We start from the raw sequence: 23535 nt of genomic DNA on the forward strand, positions 1-23535 counted from the left end.
CAGGCAAGTCGTTCCACTTATTAATTGTTTTCACTGTCAGGAAATTTCTCCTTAGTTCTAAGTTGCTTCTTTCCTTGATCAGTTTCCACCCATTGCTTCTTGTTCTACCCTCAGGTGGTTTGGAGAACAACCCGACTCCCACTTCTTTGTGGCAGCCCCTGAGATATTGGAACACTGCTAACATGTCTCCCCAGTCCTTCTTTTCATTAAACTAGACATACCCAGTTCCTGCAACCGTTCTTCATATGTTTTAGCCTCCAGTCCCCTAATCATCTTTGTTGCTCTTCTCTGCACTCTTTCTAGAGTCTCAACATCTTTTTTACATCGTGGCGACCAAAACTGGATGCAATATTCCAAGTGTGGCCTTACCAAGGCATTATAAAGTGGCACTAACACTTCACGTGATCTTGATTCTATCCCTCTGTTTATGCAGAGTTGTTTGGTCGATCAGTGGTTCCCAGCTGGATCTGGGAATCTTGTCCTCCCTCTCTGCTAAAACTTGGATTCAGCCTCTCGTTGAAATTTGTCTTTCTGTTATTAAAGGACAGCTCGCTTATGAGCAGCCCTTCTTTTTTAATATAAATTTTATTAAAAGTTTTAAAGAGGACCCAAAACCTAATGCAAACGAATACAGAATAAAGTGAACAAAGAAAAGAGAAGAAAAATGAAAAAGAAACAAAGAAGTGTAGAAAGAAAGGATAAATAAAAAATAGAAACGAGGAGAGACGACTTCTGGTGTCCAGCGGCAACGGACGTCTGGAAGGCTTCTCCTGCCTCCAGCGCCCGAATCCGGCCGCCGCCGAGGCCCTCAGGGGCCAGGTGTTCCGAAAAGGACACCTGCCGCACGGACGGCTCGCCAGGGGTCTCCCAGCCGACATACAGGACTGTGGGGACCGATGCTGGCGCGTCCTAGGCTCGGCGGGGTTCGGAGGCCACAGGCCGCGGCCATTATTTTGGTCGTCGCCTGGGCCGCTGTGCCCGGTGATACCGGGGCATTGGATTTATAACTGCAGCAGCCTGGTGGTGAACAGGGCACGGAGAAGAATTGAGGAGGAGAAGGAAGGAATATCGGTGGCGTGAGTGGAGTGCTCCGGAGTGCGGGGTTTTCTCCCCTGCGGTTGGAAGGAGCACGAGTTATTCTGGAGAGAGGAGAACTTAAAATAAGAAGATTACCGGTTTTGAGGAGCTCTGGAGAGAAGAGGTGATGGAGAAACTTAGGAGGGAAGGTTTGAGGCCCCTCCTTCTGGGGAACAGTGGTGCCGCCCAGTTTCCGCCTTCACTATGAGTATATTGATGACATCACTTCCCTTCGGCTTCCTGGTTGACTAAATGTACTCTGGTCTCCTTTCTCCTGCGAGTGCCCCCTGGTGGATCCGGAGGAAATTACAAGGATACTGTGCCTGCCTGAGGATTTTGTATTTTTTTCCTTAATGGCAAAAGGTCAGAGACCAACTGCTGGAGAGATGGAGAGAATTTTGGAAAAGTTATCTAATATGGACAAGAAATTGATGAAATAAGAGCAGAAATTGTGACTATCCAAAAGGATTTAAAGGATACTCAACAAGTTTCAGCAGAAAACAAGCAGAAAGTGGAAGGTTTGAGGGTGAGATACGGGCAGTGCAGAAAAGAGAGGAGACGACAGGCAATGCTGTGCTTGGACTACAGATGGATAAAATGTCTTATTTCCTTAGGTTTCAAAATTTGGAAGAAGTGGACCAAGAAGACTTGAGAGATGTTGTGACTAAATTGTTGGGAGAATTTCTTGGGAGAGGTGTTGATTTCATGAATTGGGATGTGGATCGAGTTTATAGAGTTAATTGCAATATGCACGCACGCATGCAGTTCCCAGAGAGGTTCATGTCAAATTTGTGAGAAGAGAGACGAGATGAAATTCTTAGAAAACATAGGAGTGGGGCACTGATTTACAGGGGCAGGGAGATAGCCATTCTGAGGCAGATTCCCAGACAGGTACGTGAAAAAGAAAGAAATATTATTTTTGTCAAGCAAATTGTACCAGAAGGAGTGGGCTTCAGATGGCTGATGCCAGAGGGATTGATGATTTTCCGGGAGGGCATTACGAAAAAAATCAGTACAATTGCGGAGGCTACGGCCTATGTGGAGGAACACAAAGCCTTCCTGGAATCAGATGACCCAGGAATTGAAGAAGGGGAGGTTATAGATCATGGGGCTGAAGCGGCTGCCGCTGTTGCAGCCCTGGAGTTGGGTCAGGCTGAACCCAGAGTTCTGAGATCCAAAACTAGGAAGTGATAAAGATATTTGGGATTGTGTTGGTTTTCCTTATTCTCTTTTGTACGATATTCTGTTTATTCTTGACTCTTCTTTATTACGTATTTAAAATTTGCAAACTTAGCTACTTCGTGTCACCTGCTTGCCTTATGGCTGTTGTATGTGTTAAAAATTTGAGTAAAATTCTTATTTTAGATAAGAAAAATGAAAATTTACCATACCTGATATGTATTTGTATAAACCTTTTTTGACTAATAAAAACTTTTTGAATAAAAAAAAAAAAAAAAAAAAAATAGAAACGAGAAGTTTCCCATTTCTTTTGCAGCGAATGCAAATATGATTACACAATGTGCAAATTTATTCTACGGTTATAAAAAGAAAGCGTGTGTTTTTCTATTATCTGGCTGGGTTGTTGTTGTTTTTTTCTATCACTGAAACCACAAGACATAAATATGCTTTTTTTTTTCCTGTCTCATACAAAAAGTCTATAAGGGATTTCCTATCAGCCATAAATGTAGATTTTTGTCTTTAATGAAAGAAGTTAATTTATTCACCTCTACAAGATCTTCACCAACAATTCCTCCATTGTGGATAGTGTTGAAATTTTCCACTTTTCACACACATAAAAACAATTTCCATTTTCTAGTGGCCTGACCATTAGACCCAAAAGAAGAAGCTCTGGTGTTAATTGTAGAATAGAATAGAATAGAATAGAATAGAATAGAATAGAATAGAATAGAATAGAATAGAATAGAATAGAATAGAATAGAATAGAATAGAATTTTTTATTGGCCAAATGTGATTGGACACACAAGGAATTTGTCTTGGTGCATATGCTCTCAGTGTACATAAAAGAAAAGATACGTTCATCAAGGTACAACACTTAAAACACTTAATGATAGTCATAGGGTACAAATAAGCAATCAGGAAACATTATCATTATAAATTGTAAGGATACAAGCAACAGTTACAGTCATACAGGCATAAATGGGAGAAGATGGGTGGTGGGAACGATGAGAAGATTAACAGTAGTGTAGATTTAGTAAATAGTTTGACAGTATTGAGGGAATTATTTGTTTAGCAGAGTGATGGCGTTCGGGGAAAAACTGTTCTTGTGTCTAGTTGTTCTGGTGTGCAGTGCTCTATAGCGTCGTTTTGAGGGTAGGAGTTGAAACAGTTTATGTCCAGGATGTGAGGGATCTGTAAATATTTTCACAGCCCTCTTTTTGACTTTACTTTAGTCTTTTAAATTCTGAATTAATATATGCAGATGTATCCAAAACTTTTTGGCTTTTTTACACATCCAGAAAACATAATGAAATCTCTCTTCGTTTTGTTCCCATTTTCCAGCAAGGATCTGAAGGGCCTTTTATTCATTCTAGACAATTTCTTTGGTGTTTGAATACCAACAACACTTCATGCAGTCCTCGACATACGACCCCAACTGAGCCCACAATTCCCATTGCTAAGCAAGACAGTTGTTAAGTGAGTTTTGCCCCATTTTACAACCTTCCTTTCTTGGTTAAGTGAATCCCTGTTGTGCAGCTGTTCAGTTAGCAACACGGTTGTTAAGTGAATCTGGCTTCCCCATTGACTTTGCTTGTCAGAAGGTCGCCAAAGGGGATCACGTGACCCCAGGGCACTGGAACCATCATAAATACGAGTCAGTGGCCAAGTATCTGGATTTTGATCTGATGACCGTAAGTCTGAAAAATGGTCACGAGTCACTTTTTTCAGCGCCCGTTTCACTTCGAGCATCACTAAATGAATGGTTGTAAGTCGAGGACTACCTGTATAATTTAAAAAAATTCCCTTTTAAGGTTAGAACAGAAGATAAATTTCAGTCCTTTCAACTACATGTTTTCCCATTCATTCATTTCTATACTGTCATCAGAATTTTAGCACACTTCATCTTACATTCATTCACTGGTTCTCCTTCCGTTTCATATTTTAACAAAAGGTTTATAAATTTTGCATAAAGTAATACGTTCATTGTTAGTAGATGGTTCTCAAACTCAGTATGGTTTTGTTCAAAACCAGGAGTTGGCAACTTGAAACACTCAAAAAGCCACAAACCGGAAGCCCCCAGTTCAATTCTAGAGCCAACCAGAAGTCCGGTTCCCCCTACCATAGAGTCTCCTAGTGCGGCATCCTTTTTCTTCTTCCTGTCCTAACCGAAAGTCCTATCAATTGTGGAGCCGACCGGCGACAGGGAGCCGCAGCAGAGGAATGGAAGAGCCACAGGCGGCTCCAGAGCCGCAGGTTGCCGACCCCTGTTCAAAACCATAACATCTTTTAAAACTTTCTGATAATGGCGCATGAAAAAAACCATGGACATATACTAACCATTGATATTGTCAAATCTTATCTTGATTTAATGGTACACCCACTTGGTAGAATTCTACTTCATCACACATGGTAATTATTTATGTTACGGAAAAGATAATACAGAATTAGGTGCTACAGGTATGGATTTTTCTATTTTTTTTTCTTGTCGACAATATTTGTCTACAATATTGTCGACAATATTTTTCTTGTATCAAGAAAAAAGATGTTTATAAATCCTTCAGCAAATTTTATATAGAGAGAGGGAGGGAGGGAGGGAGAATATAGTCCTGGAAGTTATGCCCCAAATGAAGGTAAAACCATTTCCCCCCCTTACTTTTTACAAAAGTCAATGATTGGAATGGAGCCCTTCCCTGGACAACCTCTGAGGCAAATATTAAAATTACTCAGGGTAAATTACCAAAAGCTTTCTTCGATTTAATGGACGTAGGAAGATAACGGCAATTCGGTTTATTTAGCTGTAATAAATAGGTGTTATTCAAAGTCCCAGCCTTTGATAATCTAATTTTACGGAACCAGTAAACAATCAGCTATTTTCCCTCTGCTAATCTCCTCATTGACCTTTGTGGAAACGAATGACTGGAGGTTTAAGTCCCACCAAAGTGATGTTAATAAATAAGCAGCAAATTGGAATCTGGATTCTGCTTAGCCGACGCAGGGCTGAAACGGATGCTCACAATGCATTCATAGGGACTTAAGCCTAGAGAGGGTCAATATTTATTTATTTTATATATATATTTATTTATTTATATTTGTTTTCTGAGGTTTTCACGGGTGTTTGTATGTAGGTCTTTGGTTATTCGGGTTTTCTCCCACGTAAAATTGGAAGTGTCTTGGCGACGTTTCAACAAAGTCTCATTTGTCATCTTCAGGCTTCAGCTTCGTGCTTCTTTGCTCCCAGAAGCATGAAGCTGAAGCCTGAAGATGACGGATGAGACTTCATCGAAACGTCGCCAAGACACTTCCAATTTTACGCGGGAGGAAACCCGAATAACCAAAGACCTACATAGATATAGATATATATTTATATATTTGTTTTCTGAGGTTTTCACGAGTGTTTGTATATAGGTCTTTGGTTGTTCGGGTTTTCTCCCGTGTAAAATTGGAAGTGTCTTGGCGATGTTTCGACGAAGTCTCATACGTCATCTTCAGGCTTCAGCTTCGTGCTTCTGTGTGATCGCAGCTGTTTCTTCCTTTTAACTGCTAGTGGGGGTTTGAACTGATTGGGTGGGAGCTTGGCTGTGCTCTGATTGGATGGGGGTTTTTTTGTGCTCTGATTGGCTGGGGGTGTGTCCTGTGTTGGTGGGGGCTTGGTTGTGCTCAGTTTAGTCTGTGTTGCAGGGGGATTTGAGCTGGTGAGCTGCATAGCTGTTGTTTGGCTTTGTGGTCGTGCTACATCTTCATAGTGGGTGTCAGTCTGCTGCATGTATGGATTGGAGGGGTTTGAAATGGCTAATGTTGCAGCTGCGGTCTGGCTTCTGGTCCTTGGTCGTGCTTCATGATCAGTGTGGGTTTGGGTCTGCTTTCTGGGTGGATGTGCGGTGGTGACATCCTGTGTGGACCTCGTGAGTGTGGGTCTGGTGTCATTCCTCGTGTTAGGGACTCATTTGTCAATAAGGGCGGGTTTCCAAATGGCTGGTAGGCGGGAGGTGTCATCTCGTTTGTTCATGCTGTGTGGGCGTTTTTCTATCTCAATGGCTTCCATTGAGCCATTGAGATATATATATATATATATATATATATATATATATTTATATATATATATATATATATATATATATATATATATATATTCTCATTGTCAACTACAAACACCATTTCAATAAATGTTTTCCATTCCCAAGGATTTCTACTTGGGAAAAATAAAGGAATAGGACTTGTTCATCATTTTTGAGAACAAGAATAGATCTAACCAGTGGTGAGATTCAAATAATTTAACAACTGGTTCTCTGCCCTAATGATCATTTGGGTGGGCGTGGCCATGGTGGGCCAGGGGGTGTGACAGGAAGAACTCGGCTTCCTGCACCCCTCTGGGAGCAAAAACGGGCCATGGGGGACCACACCACACCCTCCCATACCCTGTTTTGGGCCTATTTAGCCTCCCTGCATTTACCTGGGAGCCAAAACAGGGCGCGTGGGGACGCCAGGGAGGGGCAGAGCCAGCCAGCAGTTTAACAACCGGTTCTCCCGAACCGGCTGAATCCCACCACTGGATCTGATTCCACCACAAAATTAAGCCAATTGCACACTGAGCATTGCAGGGTGATCCTTGCAGGTGACCGAATCTGTTCTTCTAATATACTTTCTACACTGCCCATATATCCGCTGTTCACGTATGTTTACATCCACTGTGTGGACCATTCGCGTTTACCAAAACCGGGAAACAGATGTCATTTGTCAGGAAAAACTCCGTAAAACGAAGTCACGTGACCATCAGTGAATACAAGAGGGTTGTAAATGCAGGTTGGTTGCCGAATACCCCAAACGCAATAATGTAACTATTTGGGGAGGGGGATTTGCAGCTGTCGCAACTTTGCAACCAGACTACAAGTACCCCCAGGGAGGTCCATTGTAACTTTGAATGGTCACTAAAGCAATCGGTTATAAGTCAAGGACTGCTTCAGTGTCCCTCCTCAATCATCATTTTTCCAGGTTGGTGGTCTCCAAACCTCCTAACTTTCTTTCTAAGCGAAGTGTTTGAAATTCCTGGGTCATTTGCTTTCCCTCTGCCACACTTCTTAAAACTGTGTTGCATCCCTTTTCAAACCCAGTTAACCCGAGCTTTCCAAGTTCTCGAGATGCCGACGATGTATCAGATGAGCATTACGGTATTACTAGCTTAATTTGTCTACTATCCCTTTCTAATGATCTCTAGCTTGTCGTTTGCCTTTTTTTCACAGCGGCAACGCACAAAGGATATTCCTTCTTCACAGGAACCATTTGCTTTACTCCAAAATCTTCTTTTTAAAAAAAATAAAAATATTTAAAAGCACAACCGTGAGGTTAAAGCAGAATATAGGATGAGGAAAAAAAAAAGTTAAACTGCAGTAAAAGCGAATTAAGAATTGAAACTAATGTTAGACATTTCGAGAGCTTTTTCTCTCCCTGATTATTTACAGGACCTCAGACCCCATCAGTCCATGTGGGAAACTGGCTCCTGTGTTTATTTCATGACACTTAACCAAATCAAAATTGCCAGTTTCAAGCGATCCTTTTTATGGCCATGGCCATTCCTTTCTCTTTCCCCCACTTTAAAAGTTCTGCTCCCAATTGCTTTAAAGTCCAGTTCAATCACACTCAGCCTACAAGGTTCGGTTTTCTCATGCGAAGGATGTACAAAAGCCGCTAAGAGTATTTTCTTAGATTTAAGGGGAGAGAAATAAATCACTTTCACTTTATAATGGTATTCATCTGGATCATCTCGATATCCATAGTAATGACTTCAACCAGATAGGTGGATTTTGTTCAGTCTTTGGCTATGGTATTTCAATTGGGGACGAGGTTTTTTTGGGATCGATCACGCCATGTTTTTAGGTGCTCCTTCCCAACAGCCATCATCTAACCCAGGGGTCTCCAACCTTAGCAACTTTAAGCCCGGAGGACTTCAACTCCCAGAATTCCCCAGCCAGCTTTCAACTCTGGGAGTTTTTATTTATTTATTTCTTTATTTAGTTTATTAGATTTCTAGACCGCCCTTCTCCCGAAGGACTCAGGGCGGTGTACAGCCAAGATAAAAATAAACAATGTACAATTAAAAATAAATTAAAAAACTTATTATACAGTTAGGCTGATAAATTAAAATATATAATCTAAAAAAAAAACCCCAATTTAAAACTGAAATAGCAATTAAATTTGAAATCTAAACAATTTAAGAAAGCCCCGCGCGAACAAACAAATATGTTTTCAGTTCGCGGCGAAAGGTCCGAAGGTCAGATATTTGGCGTAAACCGGGGGGAAGTTCATTCCAGAGAGTAGGAGCCCCCACAGAGAAGGATCTTCCCCTGGGGGCCGCCAGCCGACATTGTTTGGCGGACGGCACCCTGAGAAGTCCCTCTCTGTGTGAGCGTACGGGTCGGTGGGAGGCATGAGGTAACAGCAGGCGGTCCCGTAAGTACCCAGGCCCCAAGCCAAGTTGAAGTCTTCCAGGCTTAAAGTAGCCAAGGTTGGAGATCTAACCCTGATCTAACCCACGTTTCATTACCCTAACTAGGTAACATCATCAGTGCTAGCACTAATATAGTTACCTAATTTGGGTAATGAAACATCTGCAAGGAAACAAGCAAGCTCAGAGAGCATCAAGGGCCCCTCCTGTCAACCCTGAGCTACAAATATTCTCCTTCGTTAGTATCATCTAACCATCATGGCGCAGTGGTTAGAATGCCGTATTGCAATCTAATTCTGCTGACTGCCAGCAGTTCGATCCTGACCGAAGCTCAAGTTTGACTCAGCCTTCCATCCTTTCCAATGTCGGTAAAATGAAGACCCAGATTGTTGGGGTGCTGAGTCTGTAAACCGCTTAGAGAGGGCTGGAAAGCACTGTGAAGCGGTATATAAGTCTAAGTGCTATTGCTGTTGCTGTTGCTATCATCAATAAATCATCAGGCATCGTCATCTCTATGCCCAAAATAAAGAGCTCATTAGTTCACTTTTGTTCATCAGACCTGCCTTGTGGTACTACCCTAAAACTCAAGGCACACTAAAGGATATGAACATGGTTTATGATCCCCAGGGTTTGAAATTTGATTCAATCCAGCAAGGTGATAAACAAGGTGATATCCTTATGATTTATATTGATATTGATTGTTTCCTGATTGCTTATTTGTACCCTATGACTATCGTTAAGTTTTTTGCCCAACAGATCATCGTCTCTTTTACTGTTTCATCCTCCATTTTGTATTTTAAGAGGAAATTGTAAATTTTTGTAATCATTTTTCCCCCCGATCCTAATAGAATTTTGTCTACATCCAATTGTTCTCTATATATGCCATATTGCCCCTGATCTTTCTTGAATCTGGTTTTTATTTGTAGATATGGCCACCATTCCATGTTTAATCCTTGTTGTTTCAAATCTTGAATTGATTTTAATTCCCCTTTTTCATTGAATAGCTCTCTTCTCTTCTCTTCTCTTCTCTTCTCTTCTCTTCTCTTCTCTTCTCTTCTCTTCTCTTCTCTTCTAAAGGTAGGCTTCTAGAATGAAACCTTTCCCATTTCCATCCTTTAAGGCAACCATGGGCACTTTGAGATGTGTGCACTTCAGCTCCCAGAATTCCCATGGCTGGCTGGAGAATTCTAGGAGTCGAAGTCCACACATCTTCAAATGGCCAAGGTCGGGTGAAACTGCTTTAAGATTTCCCAAAAGCGTCTGGAAAAACACCTTAGAATCAAATTTTGCAGCAACATGGCTGCAAACAGGTGAAAATCTATCTCCCCTGACACCTCCAGCTTCTATTTCCACCTCAAACCTCACCTCATACTGCTGAAAAATCATCTGTTTTCTGATAATATGTTAGCAGGCTGATTCCAGGCTGCAGAAGGCTTCAAGATGCCCAGCTTCTGTTTCAGAGAGAACTCTTGTCAGCTGTCATTTATGGGATTTTAGTCTGCGTTGGGTTTTCATTAACCTTCTGTTATTTTCTTTTTTGAGCGAACGCTCCTGTTCTGTCCAGAATCAGTGCTAGAGCGTGGGCTAAAGCTCCATATTTTCAAATCAGAACGGATAAATGCTCCCTACATGGCAAATCTGTTATGAACACGTAAGTCACGTATGGCCAGAAAAATGTGTGGAAGACATGGATGACTCAAGAGGGTCCACAGAGGGGAAGTTCTCCCTTTTCCTCATCAGAAAAGTGGTGGGTGGGTTTTTCCTTCCTTTTAAGTTCAAATTACTCATGTTCTCTATTTCCAAAGTGCTTCCTGGAGGAGTCGTCTCTACGATAAGAGCGTGTTTTCCATAGGCTAAAGTGCTTTAAAAGGAAGAAAGGGTGTGTTTTTCACCAGATATTCTGTAAATTTGCTCCTCCATATAACTTTTTGTTGTGGTTGTTAGTTGCGAAATTGTGTCCGACCCATCATGACCCCATGGACAACGTTCCTCCAGGCCTTCCTGTCCTCTACCATCCTCTGGAGTCCATTTAAGTTCACACCAACTGCTTCAGTGACTCCATCCAGCCACCTCGTTTTCTGTCGTCCCCTTCTTCTTTTGCCTTCCATCATTCCCAGCATTCGGCTCTTCTCCAGGGGGTCCTTTCTTATCATTAGGTGGCCAAAGGATTTGAGTTTCCTCTTCAGGATCTGGCCTTCCGAAGAGCAGTCAGGGTTGATCTCCTCTAGGACTGACTTGTTTGTTCGCCTTGCAGTCCAAGGGACTCGCAGGAGTCCTCTCCAGCACCAGAGTTCAAAGGCCTCAATTCTTTGGCGCTCAGCCTTTCTTGTGGTCCAACTTTCACAGCCATACATTGCAACTGGAAAAACCATCGCCTGGACTGTACGCACTTTTGTTGGCAAGGTGATGTCTCTGCTTTTTAGTACGCTGTCTAGATTTGCCATAGCTTTTCTCCCCAGGAGGAATTTCTTTTAATTAATTATAAAAATAAATAGGCGCTATAACCCACATCTTGAATTGCACCCAGAAGACAATTGGTAGACAGGGCAGCCTACAGTTGTCCATATTGTCACATTCTGGGGTGGGAGCTTCTGAGACATTTCCAGAACATCCCTGTGTGAAAAGCAAAACAGGCCACCAAGAAGTGTTGCACCAAATCTTTCTCTCTCTCCTCTCCCTTTCTTTCTTTCTTTCTTTCTCTCCCTCTCCTGCTCCTTTTCTCAGTCTTTCTTCTTTTCCTTCTCTTTATGCCTCCCCCTCCTTCTCCCTCTCTCTGTTTCTCATTCTTTCTCTTTCTTTTTCTCTCTCCTTTGCCTTCTTTTTCTCCCTCTCTCTTTTTCGCTCTTTCTCCTTCTCTTTCTCCCTCCCTTTTCTTCTTTCTTTCTTTTTTTCTTTCTTTCTCCTGCTCTTTGGACTTCTCTTTCTCCCTCCTCTCTCTTTCTTGCTCTTTCTCCTTCGCTTTCTCTCTCTCCCTCCCTCTTCTTTTCTCATTCTTTCTTTTTCTTTCTTTCTTTCTTTCTTTCTTTCTTTCATTCATTCATTCATTCATTCTCCTGCTCTTTGGCCTTCTCTTTCTCCCTCTCCCTCTCTTTCTCGCTCTTTCTCGTTCTCCTTCTCTTTCTCCCTCTCCCTCCCTCTTCTTTTCTCATTCTTTCTGTCTCTCTCTCTTTCTTTCTTTTTCCTGCTGTTTGGCCTTATCTTTCTCCCTCTCCCTCTCTTCCCCACTCTTTCTCTTTCTCCTTCTCCCTCTCTGTCCCTCTTCCTTTCTCATTCTTTCTCTTTTTCTTTGTTTCTCTCTTTCTTTCTCTCTTATTCTTTCACCTTCTCTTTCTCTCTCTCTTTCTCATTCTTTCTTCTCTCTCCCTCTTTCTCTCGTTCTCTCTCTGTCTTCCTCTCCCTCTTCCTCTTTCTCTTTCTCATCCTCTTTTTCTCTCTCTTTTTTCTCTCACTCTTTTTCTCTCTCTCTCTTTTACTCTCTTTGTTCCTGCATCTCCTTTCTAGCAAGCAAAATTGCTCCCTGGAATGCAATGAGGCCCAATGCTCACTCCAGTCAATAGCTTGATTAATACTAATGCTTAGCTTGGCTAAGTGCAGGTGCCTTACAGCCATTTAAATCAATTCTTAAATCTTCTATAAATCCCCTTTTGTTATCAATTTTGTTTGATGAGTTCCTTTCAGCTAAAAAGCACCCACTTGGCTGTTTTGTACTGATAATATAATATTGTTCTCGCATTTTCTTACATGCTGCTTTCCAGTGGTGAGATTCAGATAATTTAACAGCCAGTTCTCTGCCCTAATGACCAGCTGAGTAGGTGTGGCTCGGTGGTCATGTGACCGTATGGGCGTGGCCAACTCAATGTCACTCACGTCGACGGGCGCTTCGCCTTAGCTGTTACAATGTAGCAAGGCTTAACCAGAGAGGCAGTTTCTGTAAGCAGGGCAATAAAGATGAGGCTAGAAATACCACCAGAATGTTTCTTTCCTGCCTTCCTTACAGGATTAGCCCTGGAAAGTGGAAAAATTAAGATTTCTTCCAACAACCGGTTCTCCAAACTGCTTACTAAGTTAGCAACCGGTTCTCCCGAATAGCTGCGAACTGGTTGAATCCCACCACTGCTGCTTTCTCACGCCCGTAATGTGTGCCCGAGAATGGGGCCCGCATGCAGGCCACTTAACAACATTTTGCAACCTCAAATTTTAGGCAACGTAATTCAGACATTGAGTATATCTAGCTTTCTTAAAAAATCTAGAGGGCGTTCTCGACTTAACCATTATTCGTTTAAGGACTGTGAGAAGTTAGAAAAACACTGAAAAAAGTGATTTACGACCAGTCCCACAATTACAATCATTGCAGCAATCCCCATGGTCACGTGATCAAAATGTAGACCCTTGGCAACTGGCATGTACTTATGTCGGTTGTCTGGGGTCACGTGAACAACTTTTAACGACTTTCCCAGACATCTTCCCTTAAGCAAAGTCAATGTGTGTGTGTGGGGGGGTAGCTGGATTTCACTTAACGACCGCTGGATTCGTTTAACAACTGCTGCGATTCACTTAACCCGCATGGCAAAAATGTCGTACAGTTGAGTGCTTGCTTAACAGTGGAAATACTATACCGATTGTGGTCGTAGGTCGAGAACTTACCTATAAGGATTTTTTTTCATCTTTTCTCGCTTTGTAGCTAAATAGCAGATCAACGCTGTAAACCTGCCAGGAAGTCAAAACACCTCTTGAAAACTTGCAGTGTTAACCCACTTCTGTACTTAGCCAAGAAAATAGCGTGAATGTATCTTTTCGGTAACCAGATAAGATCATATCAAAGGCAACCCAAAGTTGCTTTTTCAAAGACAACTGGACTTTCTGTTTTTTATAGAATAACAGAGTTGGAAGGGACCTTGGAGGTTTTCTAGTCCAACCTCCTTCCCAGGCAGGAAACCCTACACCATTTCAGACAAATGGTTATCCAACATCTTCTTAAAAACTTCCAGTGTTGGAGCATTCACAACTTCTGGAGGCAAGTTTTTCCACTGGTTAATTGTTCTCACTGTCAGGAAATTCCTCCTTAGTTCTAAGTTGCTTCTTTCCTTGATCAGTTTCCACCCATTGCTTCTTGTTCTACCCTCAGGTGCTTTGGAGAATAGCTTGACTCCCTCTTCTTTGTGGCAACCCCTGAGATATTGGAAGACTGCTATCGTGTCTCCCCTAGTCCTTCTTTTCATCGAACTAGACATACCCAGTTCTTTGAAGACATTTCTCTTCTCATCCAGGAAGATTCTTCAGTTCTGACTGGATGGTGAGGAATGGAAGGATTTATACTCCTTGCAGATAACTTGGTCATTTGCATCCTTTTAGAGGGTTGTTGAAGCACTTGGAGGTTTAAGGGTCCTTGAGTGGCTCAGACTGCTAAGACAGTCTGTTATTAACAGCAGCTGCTTGCAATTACTGCAGGTTCAAGCCCCACGAGGCCCAAGGTTGACTCAGCCTTCCATCCTTTATAAGGTAGGTAAAATGAGGACCCAGATTGTTGGGAGCAATAAGTTGACTTTGTATATAATATACAAATGGATGAAGACTATTGCTAACATAGTGTAAGCCGCCCTGAGTCTTCGGAGAAGGGCGGGATATAAATGCAAAAAATAAAATTAATAATAATAATAATAATAATAATAATAATAATAATAATAATAATAATAATAATAATATCTGCGTCCTCAGAGTCACCTGAATAGTGCTAATAATTCATGTAGTCTACAGAAACCATTATCAATATAACTCCTTCCCTTCCCCGCCATCCAGGCAGAGCTGAAGAAGCTTCTTGGATGAGAAGCGAAACGTCTTCAAAGAAAAACCAGAAAATCCAGTTACCTCTTGAAAAAAAGCATCTTTAGGACAACCAGGAGCTGCATGACTGAGAATCTCCTGAATCTGAGAATCTCAGACACCCAAAGGCGATGTTACTTTATTAACAACTGAAATGAAATTGAATTTCTATTTCATTTCTTTATTGGCCAAGTGTGATTGGAAACCCAAGGAATTTGTCTCTGGAGCATCAGCTCTCCGTGTACCTACAAAGCAACAAGTGATAAATCGTGACCATAATCACAAAATGCAACTGTCATAAATCATAAGATACAAACTCAGTGATGGTCGTAGGATACTAAATAAGCAAACAGCATAAATCTTAATAGGATGCTAAATAAAGGCAATCAACATAAATTGTGAGAAACAAACAACAAAGTTACAGTCATAAGAAGCTAAGGAAATCGATAATAGGAAAGAAGAAAAGAGGAGTAGGATAATAGATAATATAGCCCTGCTGGATGGATTGACTACTTGGTGGTTTGACTTAATAATAACAGAGTTAGAAGGGACCTTGGAGGTCTTCTAGTCCAACCTCCTGCTTAGGCAGGAAACTCTACATCATTTCAGACAAATGGCTATCCAACATCTTCTTAAAAATTCCAGTGTTGAAGCATTCACAACTTCTGGAGGCAAGCTGTTCCATTGGTTAATTGTTCTAACTGTCAGGAAATTCCTCCTTAGTTCTAAGTTGCTTCTTTCCTTGATCAGTTTCCACCCATTGCTTCTTGTTCTACCCTCGGATGCTTTGGAGAATAGTTTGACTCCCTCTTCTTTGTGGCAACCCCTGAGATATTGGAACACTGCTATCATGTCTCCCCTAGTCGTTCTTTTCATTAAACTAGACACACCCAGTTCTTTGAAGACATTTCTCTTCTCATCCAGGAAGATTCTTCAGTTCTGACTGGATGGTGAGGAATGGAAGGATTTATACTCCTTGCAGATAACTTGGTCATTTGCATCCTTTTAGAGGGTTGTTGAAGCACTTGGAGGTTTAAGGGTCCTTGAGTGGCTCAGACTGCTAAGACAGTCTGTTATTAACAGCAGCTGCTTGCAATTACTGCAGGTTCAAGCCCCACGAGGCCCAAGGTTGACTCAGCCTTCCATCCTTTATAAGGTAGGTAAAATGAGGACCCAGATTGTTGGGAGCAATAAGTTGACTTTGTATATAATATACAAATGGATGAAGACTATTGCTAACATAGTGTAAGCCGCCCTGAGTCTTCGGAGAAGGGCGGGATATAAATGCAAAAAATAAAATTAATAATAATAATAATAATAATAATAATAATAATAATAATAATAATAATAATAATAATAATATCTGCGTCCTCAGAGTCACCTGAATAGTGCTAATAATTCATGTAGTCTACAGAAACCATTATCAATATAACTCCTTCCCTTCCCCGCCATCCAGGCAGAGCTGAAGAAGCTTCTTGGATGAGAAGCGAAACGTCTTCAAAGAAAAACCAGAAAATCCAGTTACCTCTTGAAAAAAAGCATCTTTAGGACAACCAGGAGCTGCATGACTGAGAATCTCCTGAATCTGAGAATCTCAGACACCCAAAGGCGATGTTACTTTATTAACAACTGAAATGAAATTGAATTTCTATTTCATTTCTTTATTGGCCAAGTGTGATTGGAAACCCAAGGAATTTGTCTCTGGAGCATCAGCTCTCCGTGTACCTACAAAGCAACAAGTGATAAATCGTGACCATAATCACAAAATGCAACTGTCATAAATCATAAGATACAAACTCAGTGATGGTCGTAGGATACTAAATAAGCAAACAGCATAAATCTTAATAGGATGCTAAATAAAGGCAATCAACATAAATTGTGAGAAACAAACAACAAAGTTACAGTCATAAGAAGCTAAGGAAATCGATAATAGGAAAGAAGAAAAGAGGAGTAGGATAATAGATAATATAGCCCTGCTGGATGGATTGACTACTTGGTGGTTTGACTTAATAATAACAGAGTTGGAAGGGACCTTGGAGATCTTCTAGTCCAACCCCCTGCCCAGGCAGGAAACCCTGCACCATTTCAGACAAATGGTTATCCAACATTTTCTTTAAAATTTCTAGTTTTGGAGCATTCACAACTTCTGGAGGCAAGTTGTTCCACTGATTAATTGTTCTAACTGTCAGGAAATTTCTCCTTAATTCTAAGTTGCTTCTCTCCTTGATAAGTTTCCACCCATTGGTTCTTGTCCTGCCTTCAGGTGCTTTGGAGAATAGCTTGACTCCCTCTTCTTTGTGGAAACCCCTGAGATATTGGAACACTGCTATCATGTCTCCCCTAGACCTTCTTTTGGATTAAATTTATGTTTGGGTTTACTTCTGGTTAATCCAAACATATGTTTATCAAAGTTGCAATTAGAACAAGTTGGGCAGCTATTGTAGAATAGGATAGCATAGGATAGGATAGGAATAGGAATAGGAATTAGAATATAACAGAACAGAACAGAACAGAATAGAATAGAATAGAATAGAATAGAATAGAATAGAATAGAATAGAATAGAATAGAATAGAATAGAATAGAATAGAATAGAATAGAATAGAATAACAGAGTTGGAAGAGACCTTGGAGATCTTCAAGTCCAACCCCCTGCTTAAGCAGGAAACCCTACACCACTTCAGACAAATGGTTATTTGATAGATAGGTAGATGGATGGATGGATGGATGGATGGATAGATAGATAGATAGATAGATAGATAGATAGATAGATAGATAGATAGATAGATAGATAGATAGATAGAGATAGATAAAACAGACATGGATGGAAGGATGGATGGAAAATAGACAGACAGACATGGATGGATGGATGGATAGAGAGAAAGAGAAGACAGTAGGTAGGTAGGTAGGTAGGTAGGTAGGTAGGTAGACAGACAGACATAGATGACATGATCCATGTTAATGACATTAAAACTTATTTCCCAACAGAAGAGAATATTTGTAGCTCAGGGCTGAAGGGTAGGGTCCTCGGTGTTTGTTCTCTGAACTTGGTGATTTTCTTGCAGACGTTTCATGACCAAACTAGGTAACGTTATCAGTACTAGATGGGAGTAGGCTTGCAGAGTGGAGGAGGAAGAAGACGATGAGGTCCTTGGTGGTCTCTGAGATTGGTGGTTTTCTTGCAGACATTTCATGACCCAACTAGATAACGTAATCAGTGCACAATTTGGCGTTCCGTGGGCAGCCACCCAAATTGTAGGGACAGAGTAGACATGAAACTATTGTAGACATGAAACACACACACAGACACACACACCGACTTATACATATACCATATATATGTGTGTATATGTATACAAACACACACACACATATAAAAAGCAAACTTCCTAGTTTCCCCCCCCCTTCCCCAGTCTCAAACCCTACATGCAATTTCTATCTTCAGGTGTTATTAACCTGCCCTTAAAAGTCTCAGTTTTGTTCATGCCGCTCGATACTTGATTATACTTGCTCAATAGCGACAAGTAAATGTGTTGTCAATGGTAACTTTTGATGCCACACATTCAACAGAGAAAACTTTGACTGGCAACCCTGGGTTTTTTCCCCCCATCGCTAACAAAAGCTTTGCTGAATGTTTACTAGCGAAAAGGTCTAGGGCAGTGGTTCTCAACCTTTATAGTGCTGCGACCCCTTTAATACAATTCCCCACGATGTGGCGACCCCCAACCGTAAAATTATTTTCGTTTTGAATTTATCGCGCCTGAAGCCGTCTTGGCTAGCGATCTGAACTGCTTGCGATTGCCTTGAGGACGGAGGCATTAAAGCGGAGACTCCTCCCCTATTAAGTTTATGGCGCCTGAAGCCAGATGAGGCTAGCGATTGGGAGTGATTGCAGCTGGCTTGAGAGGGAGACATCAGAGCAAAGATTTCTCTCTTTTTTAATTCATCGCGCCTGAAGCCGAATTCGGCTAGCGATTTGAAGAGCCTGCAGCTGGCTTGTGGAGTCAACCATTGGAGCGCGATTCTTCGACTCGCAAGTATACTTCCCATATTTCCGATGGTCTTAGGCGTCCCCTGGGAAATCGTCATTCGACCCCCAACGGGGTCGCGACCCACAGGTTGAGAACCGCTGGTCTAGGGTGACCCACTCTTGATAAAAGTTGAACAGTCAGTAAGAGCCCTCAATCTCCCACTGTGGCATTAACATTTTCTGTCCCCACCAGGCTATTTAATCCCCTTTGCCGCTGCAATTAGTAATCTACCCCTGTGTGTCTGCATGTGTTCGAGGAGAAATAATGATATAACCTTGAAAATCATTGTTTTCTAAACTCCTGAAATGCAGTTAGAATGGGAGCTAAGCAATACAACAGGACTACTCTAGTTTGCAAAGAGATTAAAAGATTCTTTGGCATCATAGAAAAGGCTTTTCTATGTCTTTCTGGGTTCTAGAACTACGTGGGAAATAATCCTACAAATGTGCAATTTATTGACTTGGGTTAATATGCAGACAGGTATGGGAGAAGAGAATGTTTGTAGCTCAGGGTTGAACTGGCAGGGAGTCCTTGGTGCTCTCTGAACTTGGTGGTTTTCTTGCAGATGTTTTGTTCTGTCCCCCTCCCCACCTCACAGAGAAGAACGCAGGAGCCTGCGTCTAACAGTCATTTATTCTACAACCGGCCTGAATTTCCTTTGTGGATAAAAGACTTGGCAGCTACAGTTCAAATGCCTGCCAAGTTCCTTATCACTGTCAGAGACGGGAGTCCACTTGTCCGTAGGCTGTTGCCGGGGCAGCCAAGAGTACACAGAATAATTCCTTCACACAGTCCAGGCCTTAACTCAAAAACAACCGATCCGAAGTTCATGCTTTGCAGTTTTTGTCCGTCACAGGGGCTACACAGCAACTCCACCGGCTTTTATCCCCTTCAGTGACTCAGCAATCTCTGGGCCTGCCACACCTCTTCCTTTGCTGCGCACGCTTCGCCTTCCGGCGCTGCCCGGGATCAATCCAAGATTGATCCTCCTCGCCCTCTGTCTGTCTAGGCTCCGACACGCCTTCTTCCTGGCCTTCAGCTGGAACCTGAGGTGTTGCCAGAAAGGAGGGACCTGGAGAGGGAGGCCTTGTCGGCTCCTCCCCCTCACTCTCAGAGTCATCCTCCTCCGTGAGGGCAGGCTCGGGAGCCAGAGTCACAACACGTTTCATGACCCAACTAGGCAATGTCATCAGTGGTAGAAAGGAGCAGGGTTTGCAGAGAGGAGGAGGAGGAAGAGGGGGACTGTGGAGGCCTTAGTCCTTGAGCACTAAGCTTTTGAAGAAAGCTAAAGAAATTTTTTTAAAAAGACATAGCTATTTTAATGAATAACCGAGAAGGGCTGTGTTCTTCTTCAAAATCATTTTTTAAATGGCGGCCAGCCCTAAAATCCCTGCTCACCCGCCTTTCAGAAATCGAAAGGAGAATCTAAATAACATAAGGAATCTTATTTTATTTATTTTTATATTAGTTAGTACGTTTTTACACTACCCATCTCAAAGCGATTTTAGGTACTTTTCCCATTGGATGAATAGGAGGCACATCGATCCTACCTAGGTGGATAGAATCTGTCTGAAGGCAAATCGATCCTATCAAGTGGTGGGATTCAGCCGGTTCAGGCGAACCGGTTGTTAAATTTCTTGCTGGCCCCATCCTTCCCCGCCCCTTCCAGGAGTCCCCACACACCCCATTTTGGCTCCCAGATAACTGCAAAGTGGCCTACTAGGCCCAGAACGGGGTGTGGGGGTGCCCCCCCCCCCGCAGCCCATTTTTGCTCCCAGGAGGCTGCAGGGCGGCCTCCTAGGCCCAAAATGGAGCGCAGAGGGCAGCACACACCCCCCGCCACAGCCCATTTTTGCTCCCAGGGGGGTGCAGGAAGCTGAGTGCTGCCTGTCACATGCCCCTGGCCACGCCCACCATGGCCACTCCCACCCCATCGGTCATTAAGGCAGAGGACCGGTTGTTTAAATGATTTGAATCCCATCACTGATCTCCTCCCTTCCCCACCAAGACTTGGGGCAGGGAGTGTCTCAGATTTAAAAAAATAACAGTAACAAAGTTGGAAGGGACCTTGGAGGTCATCTAATCCAACCCCACTGCTCACCTGCGAGACCTGCATTAGGGATTCAAACCGCCAACCTTTCTGATGTACAAGCTCAGTAATCCCTTAACAGTTGTTTACTTTGATGACTGGCCCTAATTGGGTAAAACAGAGCTGATACCTTTGAATATCTTGTTGGAAGACGACAATTAATACTCTCTTGTCATGCTACTGTTCAAACTATTAAAAAGAACCCCCTTATGTTCACACTCCTGTCACGGTTAACAAATGATTTTGTCAGGCCTCCCTTCTGGATTGTTGTGGACGGATTGTGAAATGTTGGGTATATCTCTTTGCATATGCAAAGAGATAGATAGATAGATAGATAGATAGATAGATAGATAGATAGATAGATAGATAGATAGATAGATAGATAGATAGATAGATAGATAGTGTCGTGTCCCACTCCTCCGCTGACGGCCGGGTCAGGGAAATCCGAATCAGGCTTGCCTCTGCAGCTCTGCCCAAAGTCCTAGCAAAGTCCTCAGAGCAGGCAGGAGACCAGTAAGTGACTTCAGCAAGATAAGTTCGACTTTGCCTGACTCAGAGACTGCCAGAAAGCAGATCCTTTATATAGGCCATGGGGTGTGGCTCCATGACTCAGCACTCATTAAGGCCTGCCCCTCCCTTCCTTCTGTTGCCTCCGCCTATCCAGTCTTCTGATGCGAGGGTCACTCCAATCAGCAGCTGTTGGAAATAAACTTTCCTCAGGCTCACATGCTGTGGAGGAGGGGGAGGGGTCTAGCTGCTCCATTTGCCTGGGCATGGAGCCAGGGCTGGGGCCGGGGGGGTGCTCCCTCCTCTGCAGCCTGCTTGGGCATGGAGCCAGGGCTGGGGCCGGGAGATGCCCCCTCCTCAGCCTGTCTGGGCATGGAGCCAGGGCTGGGGCTGGGAGGACATTCTTCAGCGTTCGGAAGCAGATAAGCAGACCCCGGCTGCGGTGAGAGCGGGCAAGACACAACAGATAGATAGATAGATAGATAGATAGATAGATAGATAGATAGATAGATAGATAGATAGATAGATAGATAGATAGATAGATAGATAGATGATATATCTATATCTATATCTATATCTATCTATCTATCTATCTGTCTATCTGTCTATCTGTCTGTCTATCTATCTATCTATCAGCTGCCCTCTCTGCGGTCCATACGAGGGCATTGCGAGACTCCAGTTCGGAAGGAGATTGCGAAATATTTGTTTGCATTAGACTTCAGCGTTAATTAAAAAAAAAAAATTCCCTCAGTGAAGATGGACTTCATTTAGCAAGGACAGGAGAGGCGGTGATGTAATTTGTAAAACAAACAAACAAACGAACAAGAATTTGCAATTTAGTTGCCTTTTAAAAAAAAAAAATGTTTAATGCAGTTGACTGATTCCAGGTGCATGCTAGAAATAGGATCCAAAAGATACCTTAAAATGTTTTTTTTAATGTGTGGCGTGTAATTAACATTTCATGACATTAAAAAGCCCTACCGAAGTTTGATTTTGACCTTAAAAGAAATCTTAGACCTTCATCAAAAGACTTTCTGAAGCAAGCCATTGTTTGTTTTTTTTCTTATACGTCCTCTTTCCTTCCTTCCTCCTCTCCCCCCTTCTTTTCTTCTTCCTTCCTTCCCTTCCTTCCTTCCTTCCTTCCTTCCTTCCTTCCTTCCTTCTTTACTCTACCTTCCTTCCTTTTTTCCTCCTCTCCCTCCCTCCCTCCTTCCCTTCTTTCCTTCCCTCTTTCCTCCTCTCCCTCCCTCCCTCCCTTCCTTCCTTCCTTTTCTACTCTACTCTACCTCCACCAACCAGGAGGGACACGGGTCCAATAAACATGTGGTGGCATTCAGCCGCCCCAGCAACCTGTCCATGTCCTCGGGAGCCACAGGGTCAATACAGGCAGTTCTTGACTTACAACAGTTCATTTAGTGACTCATGGCTGTTTTTCACACTTACGACCATTGTAGCACCCCCGGTCACATGATCAAAATTCAGATGCTTGGCAACTGACATGTACTTACGACAGGTTCAGAGGGAAGGAGAGAAAGATAAGAAGGGAGGGAGGGAGAGAAAGAGGGAGGGAAAGAGGAAGGAAGGCAGAGGAAGGGAGGGAGAGAAAGAGAGGGAGGGAGAGGGAGAAAGAGAGATGAAGGGAGGGGGAGAGAGAGAAAGAGAGGGAGGGTAAGAGGAAGGAAGGGAAAAAGGGAAGGAGGGAAAGAGAGGGAGGGAGGGAAGAAGAAAGAGAGAGAGAGAGAGACCATTACTGACCACTGGAAAGATTGCAAAAAGAGTTACCAGCTGATTCTCCAGAAAAGGTGACTCCTAACCTATTTATGACGGTTGCATTGTCCCAGGGTCACATAACCCCCTTTTGCGACCTTCTGACAAGCAAAGTCAATGGGTGGGGGAAGCCAGATTCACTTAACAACCATGTGGCCAACTTAACAACCGCCGTGGTTCACTTAACCGTGGCGGCAAGAAAGGTCCTAAAATGGACAGTGGTGGGTTGCTACCGGTTCGTCCCGGTTTGGGCAAACCAGTAGTAGCAGCGGCGGGAGGCTCTGCCCATCAAATACGCTCTGCGCATGCACAGAAGCTTTTGCCCCTGCACAGGGAACCAGTAGCAAAGGTAAGTGAAATCCACCACTGAAAACAGGGCAAAGTTTACTGTCTCCCTTAGCAACAGAAATGTTCGGTTCAATTACGGTCGTAGGTCGAGGACTACCTGCACCAACAAAAGACTCAAAAGCAGGGGTGAAATCCAGCAGGTTCTGGAGAACCGGTAGCGGAAATTTTGAGTAGTTTGGAGAACCGGCAAATGCCATCTCTGGCTGGCTTAAGAGTGGGGAGGGAATGGGGATTTTGCAGTATCCTTCTCCCAGGAGTGGAGAGGGAATGGGGATTTTGCA

General features: G+C 42.8%; 1 protein-coding gene across 2 annotated transcripts in view; it reads left to right on the forward strand.

The window, feature by feature from the left end:
- CTNNA2 (catenin alpha 2) overlaps positions 1–23535 on the forward strand; it is a 698304-nt gene that overhangs the window by 460214 nt on the left and 214555 nt on the right. The window lies entirely within an intron of this gene.

This window comes from Ahaetulla prasina, chromosome 8 (genome assembly GCF_028640845.1).
Source record: "Ahaetulla prasina isolate Xishuangbanna chromosome 8, ASM2864084v1, whole genome shotgun sequence".
In the NCBI taxonomy this organism is placed as follows: domain Eukaryota; kingdom Metazoa; phylum Chordata; class Lepidosauria; order Squamata; family Colubridae; genus Ahaetulla; species Ahaetulla prasina.